Genomic DNA, 20,660 nt, shown 5'->3' with positions numbered 1-20,660 from the left:
ACTCTAAAGCCATCTGGAAATGGTTAAAGAATAGTTGCTGAGGATTTACAGATAAGAGTTATTTACAAAAGGAAAAACCTACACAGTCCCCACTACTCTCAAAGGAATGGACCAGAGGTCAAACATGTCGGAAAAAAATGTGACTTATCCCAGCAACCAATCCCGGCAAAATCACCTGTCTTCCTCCTCACTCTCTCTCCACCTTCTGACTTCTTCCTGATTTTGATGCCTGTGTCACAGCTTTCCCTTATATAAGAGAAGGGTTTTTTGTTGTTGTTGTTGTTTTGCGGTACGCGGGCCTCTCACTGTTGTGGCCTCTCCCGTTGCGGAGCACAGGCTCCGGACGCGCAGGCTCAGCGGCCATGGCTCATGGGCCCAGCCGCTCCGCGGCATGTGGGATCTTACCGGACCGGGGCACGAACCTGCGTCCCCTGCATCGGCAGGCGGACTCTCAACCACTGCGCCACCAGGGAAGCCCGAGAAGGTTTTTGTTTTTTGTTTTTTAATTGTCTACATAATTGAAGACAATGACTAACACAACTGAACACATGAATAAACCAGAGAACAGTACTAGTCATCACAAAAAATGGAGAAGGTCACATGTTTGCTCTTTCCCAAAAGGCTCCCTTGGAAAATCTTTTGTTTTCATTTGTTACATGAATAAACTCAGTATATATTTATTTAATAAAAAAGAATCTATTAAATAAAACATTATACACTGCAATATTCAGCTTCTTTTTTAAAAAATAACCAAGATATCCTTATATGATGCTTACAATATTCATTTTTCTTAGGTGTTCAAAGGTAAACTTCACCTTTGCAGTTCTGTAAGTCACAATCTAGGAGGGTTGACTGGTTTCTCAGCTCAGTGTCCACAAGGCTAAGATCAGGATGCTGGCAGGGCTGAATTCCTTTTCAGAGTCTCTAGGGGAAAATTCACTTCTAAGCTCACTCAGTTTGCTGGCAGAATTTGTTTCTCTGTGCTTGTAGGACTGAGGTCCTGATTCCCTTGCGTGCTGTTGGCTGGGGTTGTTCTAGGCTTCTAGAGGCCATCCCTATCCCTTGGCTCATCTTTCTCCATCTTCAAAGCCAGCAATGACACGTGGAGTCTTTCTCATTCTTCTACTCTCTCTGACCTCTCCCTCCCTTGGAATTCTAACAAGTGGCTTTAACCCAACAGCCTGTGCAGTGGCTTTGCTTTGAATACCACCAACACTGTTCTCATCACAGTTCCGAGGGTGTGACCTTAAGCAAAAGAAGTGTTTGGAGTCCAGTGCACCTATAATAAACCACCATGCAACTATATGATTATTCACTGGGTTGCTGCTTTCTCTTGAGGTGCAGTACCACAGTTCCAGAATCACTACAGGACAAAACGATAATAAAAGCAAAAGGAGGAGGAGTCCTGAATAGCCAAAATAATACTAGAAAAGAAGAACAAAGTTGAAAGCCTCATACTTGATGATTTTAAAACTTACTACAAAGACATGGGAATCCAAACAATGTGGTACTGGCAAAAGGACAGGCATATAGAACAATGGAGTAGAATTGAGAGTCAAGAAATAAACTTATACATCATGGCCAATTGATTGACAAGGATGCCCAGATCATTCAATGGGGAAAGAACAATTTCTTCAATAAATGGTGCTGGGACAACTGGATATCCACATGCAAAAGAATGAAGTTGAATCCCTACCTCATACCAAATTCAAAAATTAACTCAAAATGAATTAATACATAAATATAAGAGCTTAAAACCACAAAACTTCTAGAAGAACATATAGGGGTAAATCTTCCTAACTGGGTTTGGCAATGGATTCTTATATTTGACATGCAAGCAAAAGCAACAACAATAAAAAATAGGGAAATTCAACTTCATCAAAATTAAAAACTTGTGTGCATTAAAAGACATTATCAAGAAAGTGAAAAGACAATGTATAAAATGAGAGGTCTCTGCAAGTCATATATCTGATAAAGATCAAGTATCTGGAATATATAAAAAAAACCTTTTCCAATATAATAACAAAAAGGCAATCAACCCACTTAAAAAATGGGTAAACAACTTGAACTGACATTTCTCCAAAGAAGGTATACAAACAGCCAACAACCACATGAAAAGATGCACATCATTAGTCAACAGGGAATGCAAATCAAAACCACATGTTGTACCATTTCATACTCATTAGATGGCTTTAATAAAAAGAAAATAAGTGTTGGCAAGGATGTGGAGAAACTGGAACTCAAGTACATTGCTGGTGGGAATGAAAAATGGTGCAGCTACTGTGGAGAACAGTTTTGTAATTCATCAAAAAGTTAAACATAGGGACTTCCCTGGTGGCACAGTGGTTAAGAATCCACCTGCCAATGCAGGGGACGTGGGTTTCAGCCCTGGTCCAGGAAGATCCCACATGTCACGGAGCAACTAAGCCCATGTGCTACAACTACTGAGCCTGCGTGCCACAACTACTGAAGCCTGCACACCTAGAGCCTGTGCTCCGCAACAAGAGAAGCCACCACAGTGAGAAGCCCGTGCACCGCCATGAAGAATAGCCCCCACTCACCTCAACTAGAGAAAGCCCGTACGCAGCAACAAAGACCCAACACAGCCAAAAATAAAAAAATAAAATACAATAAATTTATCAAAAAAAAAGTTAAACATAGAATTAGTATATGACCCAGCAATTCCACTCCTAGGTATATCCCCGAAACAACTGAAAAGAAGGACTCAAATACATGTATACACATGTTCATAGCAGCACTATTCACAATAGCCAAAAGATGAAAACAGCCCAAATGTTCATTAATGGATGAATGGATAAATGAATTGTGGTATATACATACAATGGGCATTATTATTCAGCTATAAAAAGGGATGAAACACTGATACATGCTATAACATTGAAGACTCTTAAAAACATTACGCCTAGTGAAAAAAAGCGAAGGTCAAGGGTTGTATGGTTCCGCCACGGGTTGAGGAAGGGTAAAGTGGGGAGCAACTGCTTAGTGGGTAGGGGCTTCTTTGGGGGTGATGAAAATTTTTAGAATTAGGTAGAGGTAGTGGTTGCACAAGTTTGTGAATGTGCTAAATGACACTGCATGGCTCACTTTAAAATGGCTAATTGTTGTTATGTGAATTTCACTTCATTTTTTTAAAAAGGCAGAAGGAAGAAGAAAGACAAGGCAGGCAAAGCAACGCAGGATTTTAGCTAAGACCAAAGCCTTGGGAACAGCAGAAATAAGCACCAGGAGGGGCACGGGTGCCGGCAGATGTGCTCAGAGGGAAGAAGCAGAGATGGTGTGAACACAGGAAAAGGAGGTGGTTCAATCCGGCGATGGTGTCCTAACAGAAGAGTTGCATTTGTACGCAGTCTAGAATCCACAGAAATGGCCCTTTGTAAAGTCCCTGAAGGAAGGGCACCATGAGGACCACGAGGTAGAAGAAGTTCCTTAAAGGAAGGACAATGTGGTACCTGAAGCTCCTCAAGGTCAATCCTTTGCAGACTCTTCATTCCTTTACATTTGTACAAGAGAAAAGCAAAGGGTTACCGAGGAGAAGAAAGAGGCGAGTTAACATCTCCAATGCCAGGGAGCTAAATTGGATTTGCTTATTTTTTTTTCTCCCTTTTACAGAAACAGAAAAAACAAAGGGAACATCTCCATTGTAGGGGGAAAAGATCCACATTTCAGGTCTGAAAAAGATTCAGGGTGCCCAATTCAAAATAGGAGAGTATGTAACATGTGTGGGGACACGAAATTCTATCTTTGGAATAAGTTCTTGCTGTCACAACCACACAAAGGCTCTTGGGAAATGTCATACAAAGAAGAAAGTAGTTTGGAGCCTCACAAACATCCCTGGGAAATAAAAATGAGAAGGAACATATTATCTACAGTAAGACAGGTCCTACGTATGCAACATCTCCTTGTAAAGACTTCCAAAATACAATGAAATCGGTGACACTGTGCTCATTTTCCAGACGGGAAAACCAAGCCCCAAGCTTCAGAGCTCACATTCTTCCTCCTACACCATAATGCATTGAGCCAGGTGAGAAATTATAAAAGTCACCAGGAGCAACCTCCAGTTTTCCAGTAAACTTCTAATTGCTTGGAGAAGGGGGTGTGACTTTTATTTTTCTATTAGCTCAATAAGGGCTCTCAAACATCTCCAACGAGACAGTGCACTACATCTATCCAAATTCCATACCGCTGTATTATCACTCGAGGAGTAAACAAAATACTACCATTGCATCCGTTTCTTGCTGCTTATTTTTTATAAGAGTAGTGCCTTCTCTCTGCTCCCTGCATGCCCACTGTAAAAGCACATGGCCTGCAGCCATACGGGAAGGGTCAGTAGATCATGTCAGCACTTTTGCCGGCAGAGCCACTGGAATCGTCCTCAAACTGCTCTCTTCCTGCGTTTGTGACACTTGATTCCCCCCACAGGCCACAAAATATGGCAAGTAACGAAGCAGCTGCTGACCTGCAAGGCGGTTACTGCCCAAGGTCACTGGCTGGTTCCTTTCCTGGGAGGCTTTATTTTAGTCCTCAGGCCTCAGCAAGCTGCCCTTTCCCACCTGAGGACAGAGAAGACACGATGCCTGCTCCTCTGTTCATTTCAAAAAAGTAGGCAAGGACTTTCAAATGCAACAATTTCCACTGGCTTTCAACATTTTATTGATAAATCAAAAAAAAATGATAAAATAAAAAGGATCAGGGAACTAAACTGGATTTATTTTTTTCTCCCTTTTATAGCAACAGACCAAACAATGCAAACCTTTCCACTGTACGGGGAAAAAAAAAATCTACGTTTCAGATCTGGAAAAGACTCAGGCTGCCCAATTCAAAATAGGGGTGTGTGGAACACATGTGGAGATGAGAAATTCTCTCTTTGGAATAAGAAGTTCCTGCTGACACGACCACACAAGGACTCTTGGGAAATGTCACACAAAAGCAATTTTAATGTCATGATGACTTCAAAAATAGCATACTCACAAGCTTCATGTGAAAAGCCTGGTCAAAGAAACTAAAAAATAGAAGGGCAACAGCTAAAATTTTCTATACTGGACTGTTAGACCTTTTCCAGTTTCTTCAAATCTTTCAGCAAACAAGAAAGGACAAATAACTTTGCTAATATAAACTTCTGAAATTTTCTTTGGCCTGCAAAACAGGATAAGCCTTCAGCATCTACTGAAGTAGAAAACTGACATTATTTTCCCAAAGGTATCACATTATAATTATATGGTTTATGCTTTTCTGCTCTAGTATTTTATTTTAAAAATAAGGAAAAGTTGAAAGTTCTTTTTTTTTTTTACAGTGAACAACCATATTCCCACCACCTAGCTTTTTTGAATATCTAGCCTTTTATCGAGCTCTCTAACCATCAGTTCTTGTTTTGTTTTGTTTTTTAATGTATTTCACAGTAAATACATTGCAGAGTTCAATACACTTTACCTCTAAACTCTTAGACTGCTGGCATTTTAAATCTTTTCTAGTTAAAGGTTGTGACTTAGCAAGAGGAAAGAGGGAGGAGAAAGTAAGTGAAAGCTCATTACACACCTAGTTCCCTCTTAGAAGGGACATCCCTACGCGGTAGAGGGGTGTCCTTCTGGCAAGGGGAGTAGAGGGTTAGAAACTTCTTCCTTCTCTTTGGTTTTGCTCTCATCTCTCAATTATTCCACAAATCAAGAAAGGGAGGAGAACATTTGAGGCTGGGCCATGCCCACCCCTTGGGGATGCCACTAACAGTAAAGATTAAGTGAAGATAATAAAAAGTGGATGACAGGCCAGTACTGACCAGTCACTGTCTAAACAAAAGACTTCAGGTTGTCTTAAGGGCTGCCCAGTCTAGCTTACCAGGTAAGGGAGGGAAAGGGAGCCACTGTGCAGAAGTGTGCCCAGGAATGAATGGTGTGTTCACGCCAGAGCATGCCCAGAGGATGGCTACAGGGGGCAAGATCCGTACAGCAGTGGCATTGGAGAGGGCCCCTGTGGTAGAAGTTCTTCCAACATTCTCTTCATACAATGTGACTTTAACACTCTCCCACTGGGAGGTGGGCATTTATGTCTCCTTCCCTTGAAACTGGACAGGCTTGTGACTCACCAGTAACCAAATAATGTGATGGAAATGATGCAGCATGATCGTTAAGGCTACGTCATAAAGAAGATCTGCGTCTCACTTGTCAGGAGGAATAATCACACTGGAGCCCACGTAAGCAGTCCAGCTGCCCTAAAGCTGCTATGCTGTGAAGAAGCCCACAGTTTCCCATGAAGAGAGACATCACGGAGAATCCTGAGACTATATGGAGAGAGAGAGCCCAGCCAGCTTCCAGCTGCTCCAGCCTCTTGTCCTTTCCGCTTCAGATGCCATTTGAATGCAACTACCTGAGGGACCCCAAGCCGGAACAGCACAACGAAGCCCTTCTGGAACCCCTGACCCACAGAAAATGTGAGAGGTGAAAAGGTGGCTGCTTTTGTTTCAAGCCACTACATTTTGGAGTGATTCCTTACACCACAATAAATAACTAAAACAGACCCCAGCGTATAAACTGGGTCATGATGATACCTCACTTCATACACTGCACAATCCGAGTCTTCACACCTGGTATCAAACTAGCCACTACCTACCTTTCTTATTGTGTAGTTAGTACTCCAGTCTCATCAGTTTACACGCAAGTGCCCAAACTCTTCCAGAACCTTCTCCTGCAACACACATTATATACATATATATACAACTTTTTTCCATTGCCTAAGATGCCCTCTTTTCCTTTTCAAATTTTTTCTACATTCTACCCTTCATTCAAGACTCAGTTTCTTCCAAAAAGTGACCCTATAATTCTGCACTCCTCAAGGTTATCAGTGATATCTTAGCTGCCAAACCCAATCATTTTAATCATAAGTCATGCCTACAGGGCATTAAGTCCCAAATGGAAGCAGCAATGGCTCATCAAGGACAGATCAGCTCACTTTCTTTGGACAACAATGTCGCCTCACTTCTTTATTGAATGGGGTTACCAAGCTGGGAGATTCAAAAGTGCTGACAAAAAGTCTTATCTAAAGGAAGTAAGCCTCTTCCTAGAGTTTCTCTATAACATTCTGAAGTTGCACTGTCCAATACAGTGCCATTGGCCAAAGGTGGTTTTGAGCACCTGAAATAAGGCTAGTCTGAACTGAGATCTGTTGTAAATATAAAATATATACAGATGAAAATTCTTAAAAAAAAAAGGTAAAAATATAATTAATAATGTTGAATGTTGAAATGATAAGAATTAGTATATGCTGGGCTAAAATATATATTATTAAAATTAATTTCAAGTGTGATCTTGGACTTCCCAGCCTCCAGTACAGCCTGTTATCACAACCTCTTTTTTTTTCTTTTTAAATGAGGCTATAGGAAAATTTAAAATTATTCATGCTGCTCACATGCTTTTTCTATTGGACCAAACTTTTGTGCTATGCTGAGTTGAAGGTGCCCAAGGAAACACCATATATTTCTATAAAAGGTTTAGGAAAATACTTTTAAGGCAAAGGTGAAATGTTTGGATATAAAATTTAAAAGGATGGTTAAAAGAGGTGAGAATGAAAAATAACAGAGTTAATATTTATGCTTGGAAATGTTTCTAGCAAGAATAAATGCCAACCATATAGTCACACAGTATCCTTGCTTCTTTTTCAGGGCACTGAAATCATTATCCATGATGAAATTCATATAAGGAAAGCTTTGAAATTTCAGATTTTATTTATTTTTTAACTCTAATATATGTAGCAATTCTACTAACTGAAAATTACCTAGGTGTCTCACTCACTGAAAATTACATAGGTGCAATCACTTTAGGACTTAGATATTTGAAGCAGTAACTTATGATCTATTCAAGGGAAGAAAATGAATTTATACAGCTTCCAAAAGTATGTAAACTTGCACCAGGAAAAGGCCTAAGGGATGAAAAATGTGCCTGCATGAGTGAGGAAGTGAGTAAGAGAACATGTGTCTAGGTAGAGAAGACACTCCAGTGTCTTGTTCGGATATCACTGGGTACCTTTTAACTGTCCTGCGTGCCCACCTCCCAGTTTTTCTGTGTTTTGCTTCTAAAGATGGCACTAGCAAATTTTTTAAGAGGAACAGCCTTCAACTTCTAGAGCTGCTTCACCTGCAGATGCAGAGTCAAGTGCTCCCCAGTTTACAGCCCCTCTCCCACCAGCCCATAGCCAATGGCTGAGGCAGGGATGGGAAAGCCCAGCTCCTTACCTTTAGCAGAAGGAACAGATTCTCAGGAGCAATTACACTCCAGAGCTCCCCAGGGGTCAGGCTGAGGCAGGGACATTGCCCGAACCACCCCTCTGCTTGGCCCCCTCCTTCTCCCTTACCTTCCCCAACTCCCTAGTTCTCTTGGGAGCACTGCCTTAATAAAACACTTGTGCAAAAATCCCACCTCAGATCTGCTTAGGGAAGCCCAAGCCAAGAATTTTGTGATGTATGAATGGACCCTAAGAAAATGGGAAACCGGATTCTTATTGTTTATTTTGTGTGTGTGGCTTTTTTATTTTTTTAACATCTTTATTGGAGTATAATTGCTTTCCAATGGTGTGTTAGCTTCTGCTTTATAACAAAGTGAATCAGTTATACATATACGTATATCCCCATATCTCTTCCCTCTTGCGTCTCCCTCCCTCCCACCCTCCCTTTCCCACCTCTCTAGGTGGTCACAAAGCACGGAGCTGATCTCCCTGTGCTATGCGGCTTATTGTTGTTTTTGTACCTCAGATAAGTTTCTATAACACTTAAGTATTTAAAATAACTGCACAGTTTAATAAGCAAGAAGTATCTTTGTTCCTAAAGAGCATTGCAGCAGCCCTAGAACAGAGGTCTTAGCCCTAGAAAAAAGATGCTAGTAACTGGCACAGCATATATACCTCCAGATGTGAAGGAAGTTAAGGGTAGCGTGTAAGGCCCCAGAGAAGAAGTAAAAATAAAGAGAAGTCAGCTTAAAGTTTGGTGAGCTTCATAATCGACACTGATGTTATCAATTCTGTACATAATCAATATTTAATAAAAACAATTTCAAGTCATTCAGAAAACAAGAAAGCACCCCAACATTAGGTAAATTTCCCCCCAAAAAGAGTCTACCTTCCAAACTGAAATAAAACAGGGCAGTAGGTATCAAGGGTCGTTTTCTTTCTTTTCATGAAACTTGAAGACAGCCTTTGGTTTAACTAGGCTAATAAATTCCTCTTTATGAAGACTCATTCAGAAGCTAGAAATTTAAGAGTGAAGATAATTCATTTCATTTTGTTTTCTATAACTATTTCCTATTTTAACACTGATAGAAAGCTAAGTTGAATGTAACATAAATAAGAGAAATCTAAAATACACCTTTTGCCATTAAGGGATTAAAATATATTATGAATGCCTACTGTGGATGTAATAGTCCTAAAAAAACAACAACAACAAAAAACCACTTAGAACTAATGTACAGCCCACTGGTGGAATCATGGCAAAATAAAGCAGGCTTTCAAGATGAAACCAGAAAGGTTCAGATGCCAGGGTCTAGATAGTCCCCATTTTAAATATGGGAAGACATTATAAAGGAACCCGATTTCACTTCTATTTAAAAAAAACCTCATCATAAAAGGTATCCAACAATTGAATGTTGCTAGAGTGGGATGTTTTTGGTTTTAGGAGAGGATAGCACGAAATACACAAGAATTCTCTCTTTGGGAAAAGGGCAAGCCTAACATAAAGATAACAATCAACCAACCTGGTGACATGTGGGACACCAGGTCCCATCAAGTCCTAACAGGTGTGGGGATGGAAGAGTAGCCCACATACTATGTTAGCTGTCCCAGGACCCAATGCCATCCAAAGTCTTTGTAAAATCAAATGCATGGCATTTATACCACTTAATACAGAGGAAATCGTTCTTGGAACTTACAATATAGAACAAATGACTTCTAAGCTCTGTTTTCTTTTTCTTTTGGACTCTTAAATCAAGTGTTTATTTTCACTAAGTACCTAATTCTTTATAGGGACAATTTATAATCCAGCTGATAAACAATGACTTATTTTTTAAGGATAATACAACTATTGTACAGAGAAAGCGGATAGTCCAGAAAAACGGTTTTTAAAAAAAGAGTAAAAATCAGACATTGTGTCTACACTGATTTAAAGTCCCTACTGAATTATTCAGCACCCCCTACTCCGATTTGCCTGCTAAGACATGGTTTATGAGTCATCCGTGGGGAACAGTAAAATATACTGCACTTGACTAAAAATAAGTAGGAACATTTAATAATAAATCTACTTTCTTGATAGTCTTGTGTCATCATTAAATACTGATCACTTGGAGAAGTGTTGGGCTGTGTGATTCTTCCCTCCCCTCACAGAAAGGCCAGAAGAAAATCAGCCACGGGCCCTGCCAGAAGATGATGGAATATCTGACATGACATGAAACACGGAGAAGAAAATAATATTGATTTTAAATGCCTGGAACCTCGAGTTCACTTATCGAGATGAACAGCAAAGTTGCTGGTTATCTTCTCCTTGTGATCACTATAAAATGACTTCTTGTCCTTTGAAGTAAGAAATGACACATACTCCAAATGTTTTACTTACAACACCAAGTAGAAAATAGCAATTTGACAAAGGGGTCAGAAAAGAACATTTGCTAGGATTCTGGCTCTTGAATAAAGCATAGGCAAGTTATTGTTTATAAATAAAAAGAAATGTGCATATATATTTTAGATTTCCATTTTACTTTTTCTTTAAAGATTTGTAAAATGGAACTTTAGAGGAACATTGGAAGGATTTAATTACATCATCCTTATAGGTAGTTGCCATAAAATGGAGGGTGTACTACAACTGACAATGATTTTTCCCATCGCTGAGGATCTTCTTAAACAAAATGTGCATAAGATTAAAAACAAGTCGCATACATTTCTCCTCAGAAAGAATTACAGAAAACAGCAACTTAATATCTGATGCTTACTAAATGCAGGCAATACTCCCACAGACGGCAAACAGAAAATCCAGCAGAAAATGAAGTACCCAAGGTTGGTGGAATGAATAAACTTGAATCTAGAAAATGCCAGGAGTTGAACACTCCACCACATCAAGGAAAACATCTGTGAATCAGTTTTGAGAGGCATTTCAGATGGGACATCAGTGTGAATGAAGGGATTCATTTTACAGACCGAAAGTTCTAGAACCCCACATCTAGCAACTTACCCACTGTGTGCAGAGTACTTACCAGATGGCTGGGGACTGACTGAAGGTGACGTCCACTTAGTCAAATCACAGCGCTGTCCTCTGTGGAGGAAGGACACAGATCAGAGAAAAATCAATGTGAAGGAAATTTAGAATTCTCATGGAAAGAAATAGCCCTTTGCACTTCAAAATCAAAGCCTATAATATTCTTTAAAACACATGAGAAAGAGACATTAATAAATTAGTGACATTAGTTTCTAAATGGATGACAAAAACAGACAATCATCAAATCAGAAATCTTAGTGCTACATCCAGCCTATAGGGTTTATACACTCTCTCTACTAAGCTGCTGATCTACAATTCAACCTCTTAACCTATCAAAATAATTAAGCAGAAGTTGAACAACAACGATATCCAAAATGTTCTAGAAGTAGATATAATGATCTTTCCCTGATGGATAGTGAAACTGATAGTAATTTTAAGAAATCTTTCAAAGAAGAGCAGTGCTGAATAGGAAAGATTTACAATGAAATTGTATCTATGTACAAATAGTCATTATTTTTGATGTGTGTTTTTGTATTGCCTTCATTAACAAGTTGTTATGTAGTTTTGGACTTGACATTGAATTTAGAATTCAAGATCTTTCCAAGATTTTGTGTTGGGTGGGGGAGTGGCATAGTTCCAGGTGGTGTCAGAAGTACATAGAAGTAAGAGGAAGCCCATCTGCATTTGGAAAGAAGTTAGAGGCAGAAAAATTGGCAATTGAAATACGGGAAAATAATGTCTGTAAAATCTGAACTGGGATTTTCCCAAGGTCATCATTTATTTATGGAGATGTCCACAGTAAAGTCCCGGGTAGAAAGGTACATCCACAAGTGAAAAAATATGTCATTACAAAAAAAAAAAAGCAGACTTGGGTCTATATAGACAGACATGGAAAAAAATTCTCAGGTCATAGTATTACTTTTTAAAACCTCAAGTAATGTAGTAATACGTGTACTATGACCCCAGTGTGTTAAAACAAACCTCACTAATCTAGGTGTAAAAACACAGACATGAATATTGTTATATTCAGAGAACATATTTGAAGGGATAACAAGAAACTCAACTGGGCTGCCTCTGGAGAACTGGTACTGTAGGGAGGTAAAAAGGGCCTTTGCATTTTAACCTAACATTGAACAATTATGCAATATTTTATCACAAAACATATTACTTTTACAATTAAAATTGAAAAAAACAAGAATCCAATTCATCTAAACTTCCTATGGAAATAAACATTCCATTTTAAGTATATAGAAATAGAGAATATACAGCATCATCTACACATACTTCACTGATTTATTTATTTTATATTATTATTTTTTTGGCCGCACTGTGAGACTTGTGGGATCTTAGTTCCCCAACCAGAAATCAAATCCAGGCTCCTCGCGGTGGAAGCATGGAGTCCTAACCACAGGACTGCCAGGGAATTCCCATTACTTCACTGTTTAGTAAATATTTACTATGACCCAGCTTTAAGCATGGATTGCATCATCATATTTAATCAACATAAAAACTCTAAAATGTTTGTACTGTGATTATTCCCATTTTATAGAAGAGAAAACTGAGAAGTTGGGTGTCTATTCAAGAATTACACAAAGCTGGCATTCAAACCCAGGCACCCTGACCAATGTTTAGCTTCCATGGTACTACCCCCTCCATGGCATTTACCATAGTTTTGATATTACATTTATACTTGTAGTGATGTATTAATATGAGACTATAAATTCCATGCAGACAGGGATCATGTGTGTATTAGAACCATGATGTATATCCCCAGCACCGAGATAGTGCCTCCCCACAGCTTCATTGAAAAGGTGAATTATTAAGTGCCCCGCCTAGAGCTGGGAAGTTAAAAATGTTTTATGTCTCTTGGGACTGTAAAACAAGACGAGTTCCAAAAACGGTCAATAATTAATTAACCCTGCTATACCATGCTCCTCGTTTTGAGAAACCACTTGCTACCCATGTCCTTCTATAACCAGAGATTTAAATACTGGACACATTTTCGTTTTCCTTCTATAATTCCCTACGTGACTATCCAGCATAAAACTGATGCATTGTTCCATAAGCCTTTCTGCTTCATGGCTAGGATATTGCAACATTTGGGAAAGCCAATGTTGAAATACTTAACTACATGGGACTTCCCTGGTGGTGCAGTGGATAAGAATCCGCCTGCCAACACAGGGGACACAGGTTCGATCCCTGGTCTGGGAAGATCTCACACGCTGCGGAGCAACTAAGCCCGTGCGCCACAACTACTGAGCCTGCTCTCTAGAGCCCGCGAATCACAACTACTGAGCATGTGTTCCGCAACTACTGAAGCCCTTGTGCGGAGAGCCTGTGCTCCGCAACAAGAGGAGCCACCGCAGTGAGAAGTCCGTGCACTGCAATGAAGAGTAGCCCCCGCTCGCCACAGCTAGAGACAGCCCACATGCAGCAACAAAGACCCAACACAGCCAAAAATATAAAAATAAAATTAAATCTTAAAAAAAAAGTTAAAAAAAAAAGAAATACTTAACTACAAAGAGGTGAAGCAGTAAAAACAGTTTGTCATGAATTATTTAGCTATTGGCATATAGTGGGCAAACTACTATAACTGACTTAGTGTTGTAGTCATATGTGAATCAAGGCCTCAACCTACCAACATTTTCATCCTAGTATTATTACTCTAGGTGTTGAAGGGTGTAAATGGGTCTTTGGTAAAGGAGAGACTGAATAGATGAGTGAGTGTGTGTGGGTGTGTGTCTGTGAATAGGCCTCTATGACTCTCTGTGTGTTTATGTGTCTCTGTGTGTGCACGGGTCTTTCAAAAGAGGAAAGATAGTTTTCTATAATGTAGACAGAAACCTAATAAATAGTTACACAAAATCCCCAAATCTCAGATCCTATTAGTGCTGGTGTAAACAACAGCTGTTTTTCATTCAACAAGGGTGCCAAGACTATTAAAGAGGGAAAGATAGTCTACTCAACAAATAGTCCTGGGACAACTGGAAATCCACACACAGAGGAATGAAGGTGGACTCTTATCTCACACCATACACAAAAAATAGCTCAAAATGGATCATAGATGTAAATATAAGAGCTAAAACTATAAAACTCTTAGGAGTAAATACAGGAACAAATCTTTGTGACCACGGGTTAGGCGATGGTCTCATAGATATAACACCAAAAGCACAAACAACGAAAGAAAAAATGAATAAGTTGGACTTCACCAAATTAAAAACTTCTGTGCTTCAAAGGTCATCATCAAGAAAGTGAAAAGACAACCCAGAAAACAGAAGATTTTTCCAAATCACGTATCTGATAAGAGACTTATATCCAGAATATTTTAAGAAGGACTATTATAACTTAACAATAAAAAGACAAATAACTCAATTTAAAAATGGGTAAATAATCTGAATAGACATTTCCCCCCCCCAGAAGATATACAAATACATAAAGAGATGTTCAACCATAAGAGAAAATTAAGTCAAAACCACAATGAGATACTACTTCACACCCACTAGGATAACTATAATCAGAAGACAGGTTAGAAAAAGTGTTAGTGAGAATTTGGAGAAATCAGAACCCTCCTACATTGCTTGTGGGAATATAAAATGCTTCAGCTGCTTTGGAAAATATCCTGGCAATTCCTCAACTGGTTAAACATAGAATTACCATATGGCTCAGTAATTCTGTTCCGAGTTATGTACCGAAGAGAAATGAAAATACACGTCCACAAACAAAAAATTTTCATGTACATTTTTCGTGACAGCATTATTTATAACAGCCAGAAGGTGGAAATAATCCCAATGTCCATCAACTGATGAATGGATTAAAAAATGTGATATGTCCATACAATAGACTGTTATTCAGCAATAAAAAGAATGCAACATGAATACATGCGACAACATGGATGAACCTTAAAAAAATTATACTAAATGAAAGAAGCCACTCACAAAGGCCACATATTATATGACTCCATGTATATGAAATGTCCAGAATAAGCAAATCCACAGAGATAGAGAGCAGATTAGTGGTTGTGCGGGACTGGAGGGGCAGAGAAGGTGGGGAGTGGACGCTCAGGGGTGTGGGATTTCTCTTTGGGGTGATGAAAATGTTCTGAGATTAGACTGTAGAAACGGTTGCACAACTTTGTGAATATACTAAAAACCACTAAATCATACACTGCGAGTGGGTGAATTTTATGTTTTGTAAATGATATTTCATTAAAGCAGTTAAAAAAAAGGTTATCTTTCAGTAAGTTTGCCAGTGAATATTAGTTGGCTTCTTTCAAAAATGACAAAATACCTACTTACACTCTCCAAGAAAACAGTAAGTAGTGAACATTTACATTTTTACGAGACAAACTATTGTAATTCTCCATGGAATTTCTTGTGATGGGAAATACATACAATTATATTTTACCTTTGCCAAAGAAGAGCGTATGCCTGCAAAGTACCACTAATGACAGATGCCACAGTGCTTGAGATATAGTCTTATTTCAAAGCAATGAGGAGCTTTAGCCAAGTGTGAAGTTTTTATTTCTTAGTGGAGGGAAAAAAACCTACAAATATCTGAGGCTTACATTACGAGGCCTAATGTTGTGAATCTATATACTGAACACAAAGGACTAGCATTCAATGCTCTTCCCAAGATATTCAATATTGAAATTTTGTTTTCAAGTGAAGAATAACTGGGCAAGACTGAATCAAAACAGAGATCATTTCACTGTGATCTGCTACTGAACATGGAAAATTATTGTTTTGCAAACAAACAGAATGTTAGAAAACAGTTATGTTAGTGAGTTTTTGCAGTGTAACCAACCACCTCAAACCTGTGTGGCTTAAATTAGCAAATATTTATTTTGGTTCACACAATGATCTCAAGTTGGTGAGAATGGCAAGAGTGTAGATCCCACTGCACAAGCATTTCTCAAACCTCTGCTGTGTCACATGTGCTAACGTAGCATTGGGCAAAGCAAGCCACGTGGTCAGGCCCAGATTCAAAGGATGGAGAGAGAGCCCTATTTCTTGATGGGACTTTGCACCCTTTAAGGGCGTGGATACAGGGAGGGAAAGACTTGGCGGCCATCTTTACAATCTACCATAGTATTGTTTCCAAATGGAACACACTCCCACTGATGGCCCACAGATATTTTACAGTTTATTACAGTACAGTTTTTATTCATGGTACAGCTTACATGTAAAATGTATGTATTTTACCATGGTACATGGAGAGAGAATGTACAGTGCATATACATTAATGCAACTTCTATTTATGGAAAATGATATCAGGTCTCTATTGAAATTAATCATATCACTATAAATATACTAATGGCTATTTACTATAGTAACGTTATCATGTTACCAGTTATTTATCAGTTATCTTTTCTTTTTAAGTGAATATATTTAAGTGGAAAAGATGAGTAATAAGTTCAGGTTAAAGACAGATTTCGCCAAATCCATAGAAGTGGCTCAGGAATGATCCAAGTTTAGAAACCCATGGGGTAGGACAATGCTTCTGAAACTTAACATACATACAAATCACCAAAGTTATCAGCAGATTCTGGTTGAGACCAGAGATTCCGCAGCTCTAACAAGCTCCCGGGAGGTGCTGATGTTGCTGGTTCTAGAGCACACCCTGAGCAGCAAACACGTAGAAGGGCAGAAGCCTGGCTATCAGAGAAAGCCGAGAACAGTCATTTTACCAGCCGAGTGGTCTTCAAGCAGCTGACTTCACCTCTCTGAGATCATTCCTCATCTGTAAGACGTAGGTAATGTTAACACCCATCTCAGAATCTCTCTCTCTCTCTCTCTCTCTCTCTCTCTCTCTCTCTCTCTCTATATATATATATATATATACATATATATATAAATCACCTTGCTGTACCCTGAAACTAGCACTATATTGTCAGTCAACTATAGTTATATTAAAAAAAGAAAGCAATAGGATCTTTGAAACTCATTTTGCCAAAGCAATCACATTTGATACTTTCACATAAGAGTATGCACACATTGACATCTCCTCAGAGCCACTCCACAAGCATATACTGAGCAAACCCTGTGGCCTGACACTGTCCTTGGCTCTGAGGACATGACAGTGACCAAGCAAGAGAAACCACTGTCCAAGTTGAGCTCACACCCCAAACCCCAAACTGCTCACATAACTCTCTCCTCTGAGTTGCTCTGAAAGAGAGGCTGCCGAGGGCCTGATGTGGCCACATACCTGTTTACATTTCCCTACGGTGATCTTTGAACATTTGAGCTGATTGTTAACACTTACATAACGGGAGATTTCATATAAAATATCGGAACCCCAGCATCTCTTGGAAATCTGGAAGACTGGGCAACAGGGACCCAGAGAGCCGCCTGTATGCCAGCCACAGCTGAGAGGTGGCTGTCGCTCCTGAGAAGGTCTGGGTCTGCCAGGTCCCCACAGCGCCTCCTCCTGGTCACTCCCACGAGATGGCCCCTCACCCATGTTCTCTGGCTCTTCTCCTTGCACGGGGTTAGCGAGCCCCCCCAAATGAAACCACAGTCAGCAATGCTGACGAGCATGGAAAGAAGGGGAGTCCACCTTCCTAGTCTGCGCATTTTCCCTTTACCATCGTGCAATAAATGTCTAGCAAGGGAGCAATTTCGTCATTCCTCTGCCCCTCCCTAAAGTCTAAAACTGCCAGTTTGAGAAACCATTCTAAGCTCTGCCTCGATCCAGATCTGTCATTTACTGTGGCTAACTGGATCTAAAATGGTTAACTGGGGGCTCTTTATAGGAGTTTATTATGAGTCATTTTATGAGTGTCATTTTTTTTTCTCTCAATAGTGGCAATGGCTTTGCAATTACCTAGCTACCTTCTTTTGTCTGGTTTCCCTCGTGCATTGGACACAAATTTAGTAGCTCTTGGTACTGTAGGTCAGAAGTCTGGGTCCAGCTGCTGGGCTCTCTGTTGAACAAGGCTAAAATCAAGGTCTCTGTAGGCTTCCTTCCTTTCTGGAGCCTGAGGAATGATCCACTTCCAAGTTCAGGCAGGTTGTTGGCCAGTTTCACTTCCTTACAGTCATAGGACTGGGGGCCGTTCCCAGCTGGCTGTCAGCAGGGTGCCAAGCCAAGCACCCAGATGCTACCTACACTCCTTGCCTCACAGCCCCACCTCTTCCAGGCCAGCGGTGGACAATCTCCCCCTCATGGAATCCCTCTCTCTCCTTGAATCTTTCTTTAGTCCCTACTAGAGACTCAGCTGACTAGGACAGGCCAACCAAAGAAAAGCTCATTCTGCAAGTCAGCTGCACCATCTAACATAACCTCATCACAGGAGTGACATCCATCAAGGTCACAGTCACCAGGGTAGGAGTCCTGGGGCCATACGAGAATTCTGCCTGCTATACCTAGTACCTAATTGCTGCATGCATTTGTTGTCTGTATGCATTTTTTTTTTCTCAGGTTGGGAGCTGACATCATGTCACAAGGCAGGCTAACTGGCCAACAGACAGGATGTATGGAAGTTAAACCCAGCGAGTAGCTTTGTAACAGTTCTCCCATTTATCACTAGAGTAGCTAATGCTCTAACCCTAAGAATGCATGTACTCTGCCAACTTCCAGATGTATATGAGATGCTTCTCTTCTTGAACTTAAACTGACCTTATGAAATTAGATGTGCAGAAAATTGATATTCTGAAGGAGGAGGGGGAGAAGAAGGAGAAGAAGGAAAAGAAGAAGAAAACAGATACATAACTAATACCTAGAAGGACCAAAAAAAAAAAATTTAAGTATCCAAATACCATCATGCACTAAAATTTTTTAAATTAAATTGTTATATTTTCTACACGGTCTCAACCAATTTAACAGCTTTTCACTCAACAGACTTGGCTATTTGGAAATTACATAGAGGCAATGTATACATAACCACACTAACAGTTGAAGGAAAAGGATAAAAATAATTAAAAGCATGCTTAATATAGTCACTAGCTCATGGCATAATAACCAATTAATGAGAAATTACTAAGTCCAGGTGCTGCTCTCAGTGTTTCATGTATATTAACTCATTAAATCTCACCAAACTCCATGTAGCAGAAACTTTCTACAGAAGAGGAGACTGAGTCACAGGGTAGTTATATTACTGAGCCAGAGTCACGTGGTAAGAAAAGGCATGTGAATTCAAACCGTGGACTCTTCCTCTTAAAACCATAGCTGTCTGTGCACTTATCTGTGTTTCCATGTTGTGAAATAGGGATGCTTCCTGCACCTATCATACAGCACAAGGTGGTGGCCAAGCACCTAGGCACTGCACTCAAATAGATCTGGTTCACATCCAAGGCCAAGGGGTGAGAGTTGGGGCTGCAGCCTTGCCAAGGGGTGTGACTCTATAATTTGCATAAAGACACCCCATGTGCCAGCAGCAGCCTTGTCCAAGCAAGCCTATGAAGACTTCTTAAAAAAGAAAATAATCCAGGCATTCCTTAACCCCCTATATCCTTATTTGGAAGAGGAGAGATGAAAACTGTGATTGATTCCTTCTTTCTCTTTTTCATTCCTTCCAAACCCTTTTCCATTGTCCTACATTTGAAATTGAGAGATTATGAAAAGATAGCAACAAAGCAAAAGCTAACACTAGAAGCAAAGAATAGAAACCACTGGCTCCCTTTCCTACTATAGAGAAGAAAGTGAGCCTTTCTTTAGGTAATGAGAAAGGAAAAACCTGTAGTTCAATACCCTCCAACCTTTTCCATCAGTTCCACCCAGCCAAAGCAGGGTCATCATGGCATCGGGTGCCATCAGCAGCACAGACCCCAAGAAACACAGGCTTAGCAGTTGTAATAATAGGTCACTGGAGGCGGAGCTGGAGGTGGAGGTGGAAGTGGAGTGGGGGTGGGAGGCACATCCTGATATCTGTATTAAGGGAACTCTTGATTTCCGAGTGGGGAAGGGATGGCTTAAGAGTTTGGGGTTAGCAGGTGCAAACTATTATATATAAGATAGATAAACAACAAGGTCCTACTGTGTAGCACAGGGAACTATATTCAATATCCTGTGATAAACCATAATGGAAAAGAACGTGAAAAATTATATGTATATATATATATAATTGAATCACTTTTCTGTACACCAGAAACTAACATAACATTGTAAATCAACTATACTTCAATTAAAAAATAAATAAATAGAAAAGGAACACTTGCTTTCAACGATGCATTTCCACAGCTAGGTTGGACAAGCTCACGTGTCAGTTGGCATTTACTCAGTGATTGCTCCTGGTACCAGCAAGGCGCTGACCAAGGACTGTTACCACCCAGGGTCCTCTCTGTGAGGAGGTGAGTGATTAGAACTATTCTTTAATCAGTCCTCTTTATGTTCTCCTATGGTTCCATCTCGGCTCCATTGCCCTGGTGGGCACAGAGCAGAAACTACAGAAGTATAAATGTATTTTGTCAGAGAAACCTCCCTT

At 39.9% G+C, this 20,660-nt stretch overlaps 1 protein-coding gene across 5 annotated transcripts in view; it reads right to left on the bottom strand.

Annotated features, from left to right (window-relative positions):
- PLCB4 (phospholipase C beta 4) overlaps nucleotides 1-20,660 on the bottom strand; it is a 428,120-nt gene that overhangs the window by 252,025 nt on the left and 155,435 nt on the right. For all 5 annotated transcript variants that reach the window (XM_049699214.1, XM_049699215.1, XM_033440307.2 and 2 more), the window contains one exon: nucleotides 11,238-11,296. The gene's annotated coding sequence lies outside the window, so the exon portion shown is untranslated. The remainder of the gene's footprint in view (nucleotides 1-11,237; nucleotides 11,297-20,660) is intronic.

The sequence above is a fragment of the Orcinus orca genome, chromosome 16 (genome assembly GCF_937001465.1).
Source record: "Orcinus orca chromosome 16, mOrcOrc1.1, whole genome shotgun sequence".
Lineage (NCBI taxonomy): Eukaryota > Metazoa > Chordata > Mammalia > Artiodactyla > Delphinidae > Orcinus > Orcinus orca.
The sequence above is the reverse complement of the archived record's forward strand: the minus strand, read 5'-3'. Positions and strand labels throughout refer to the sequence as shown.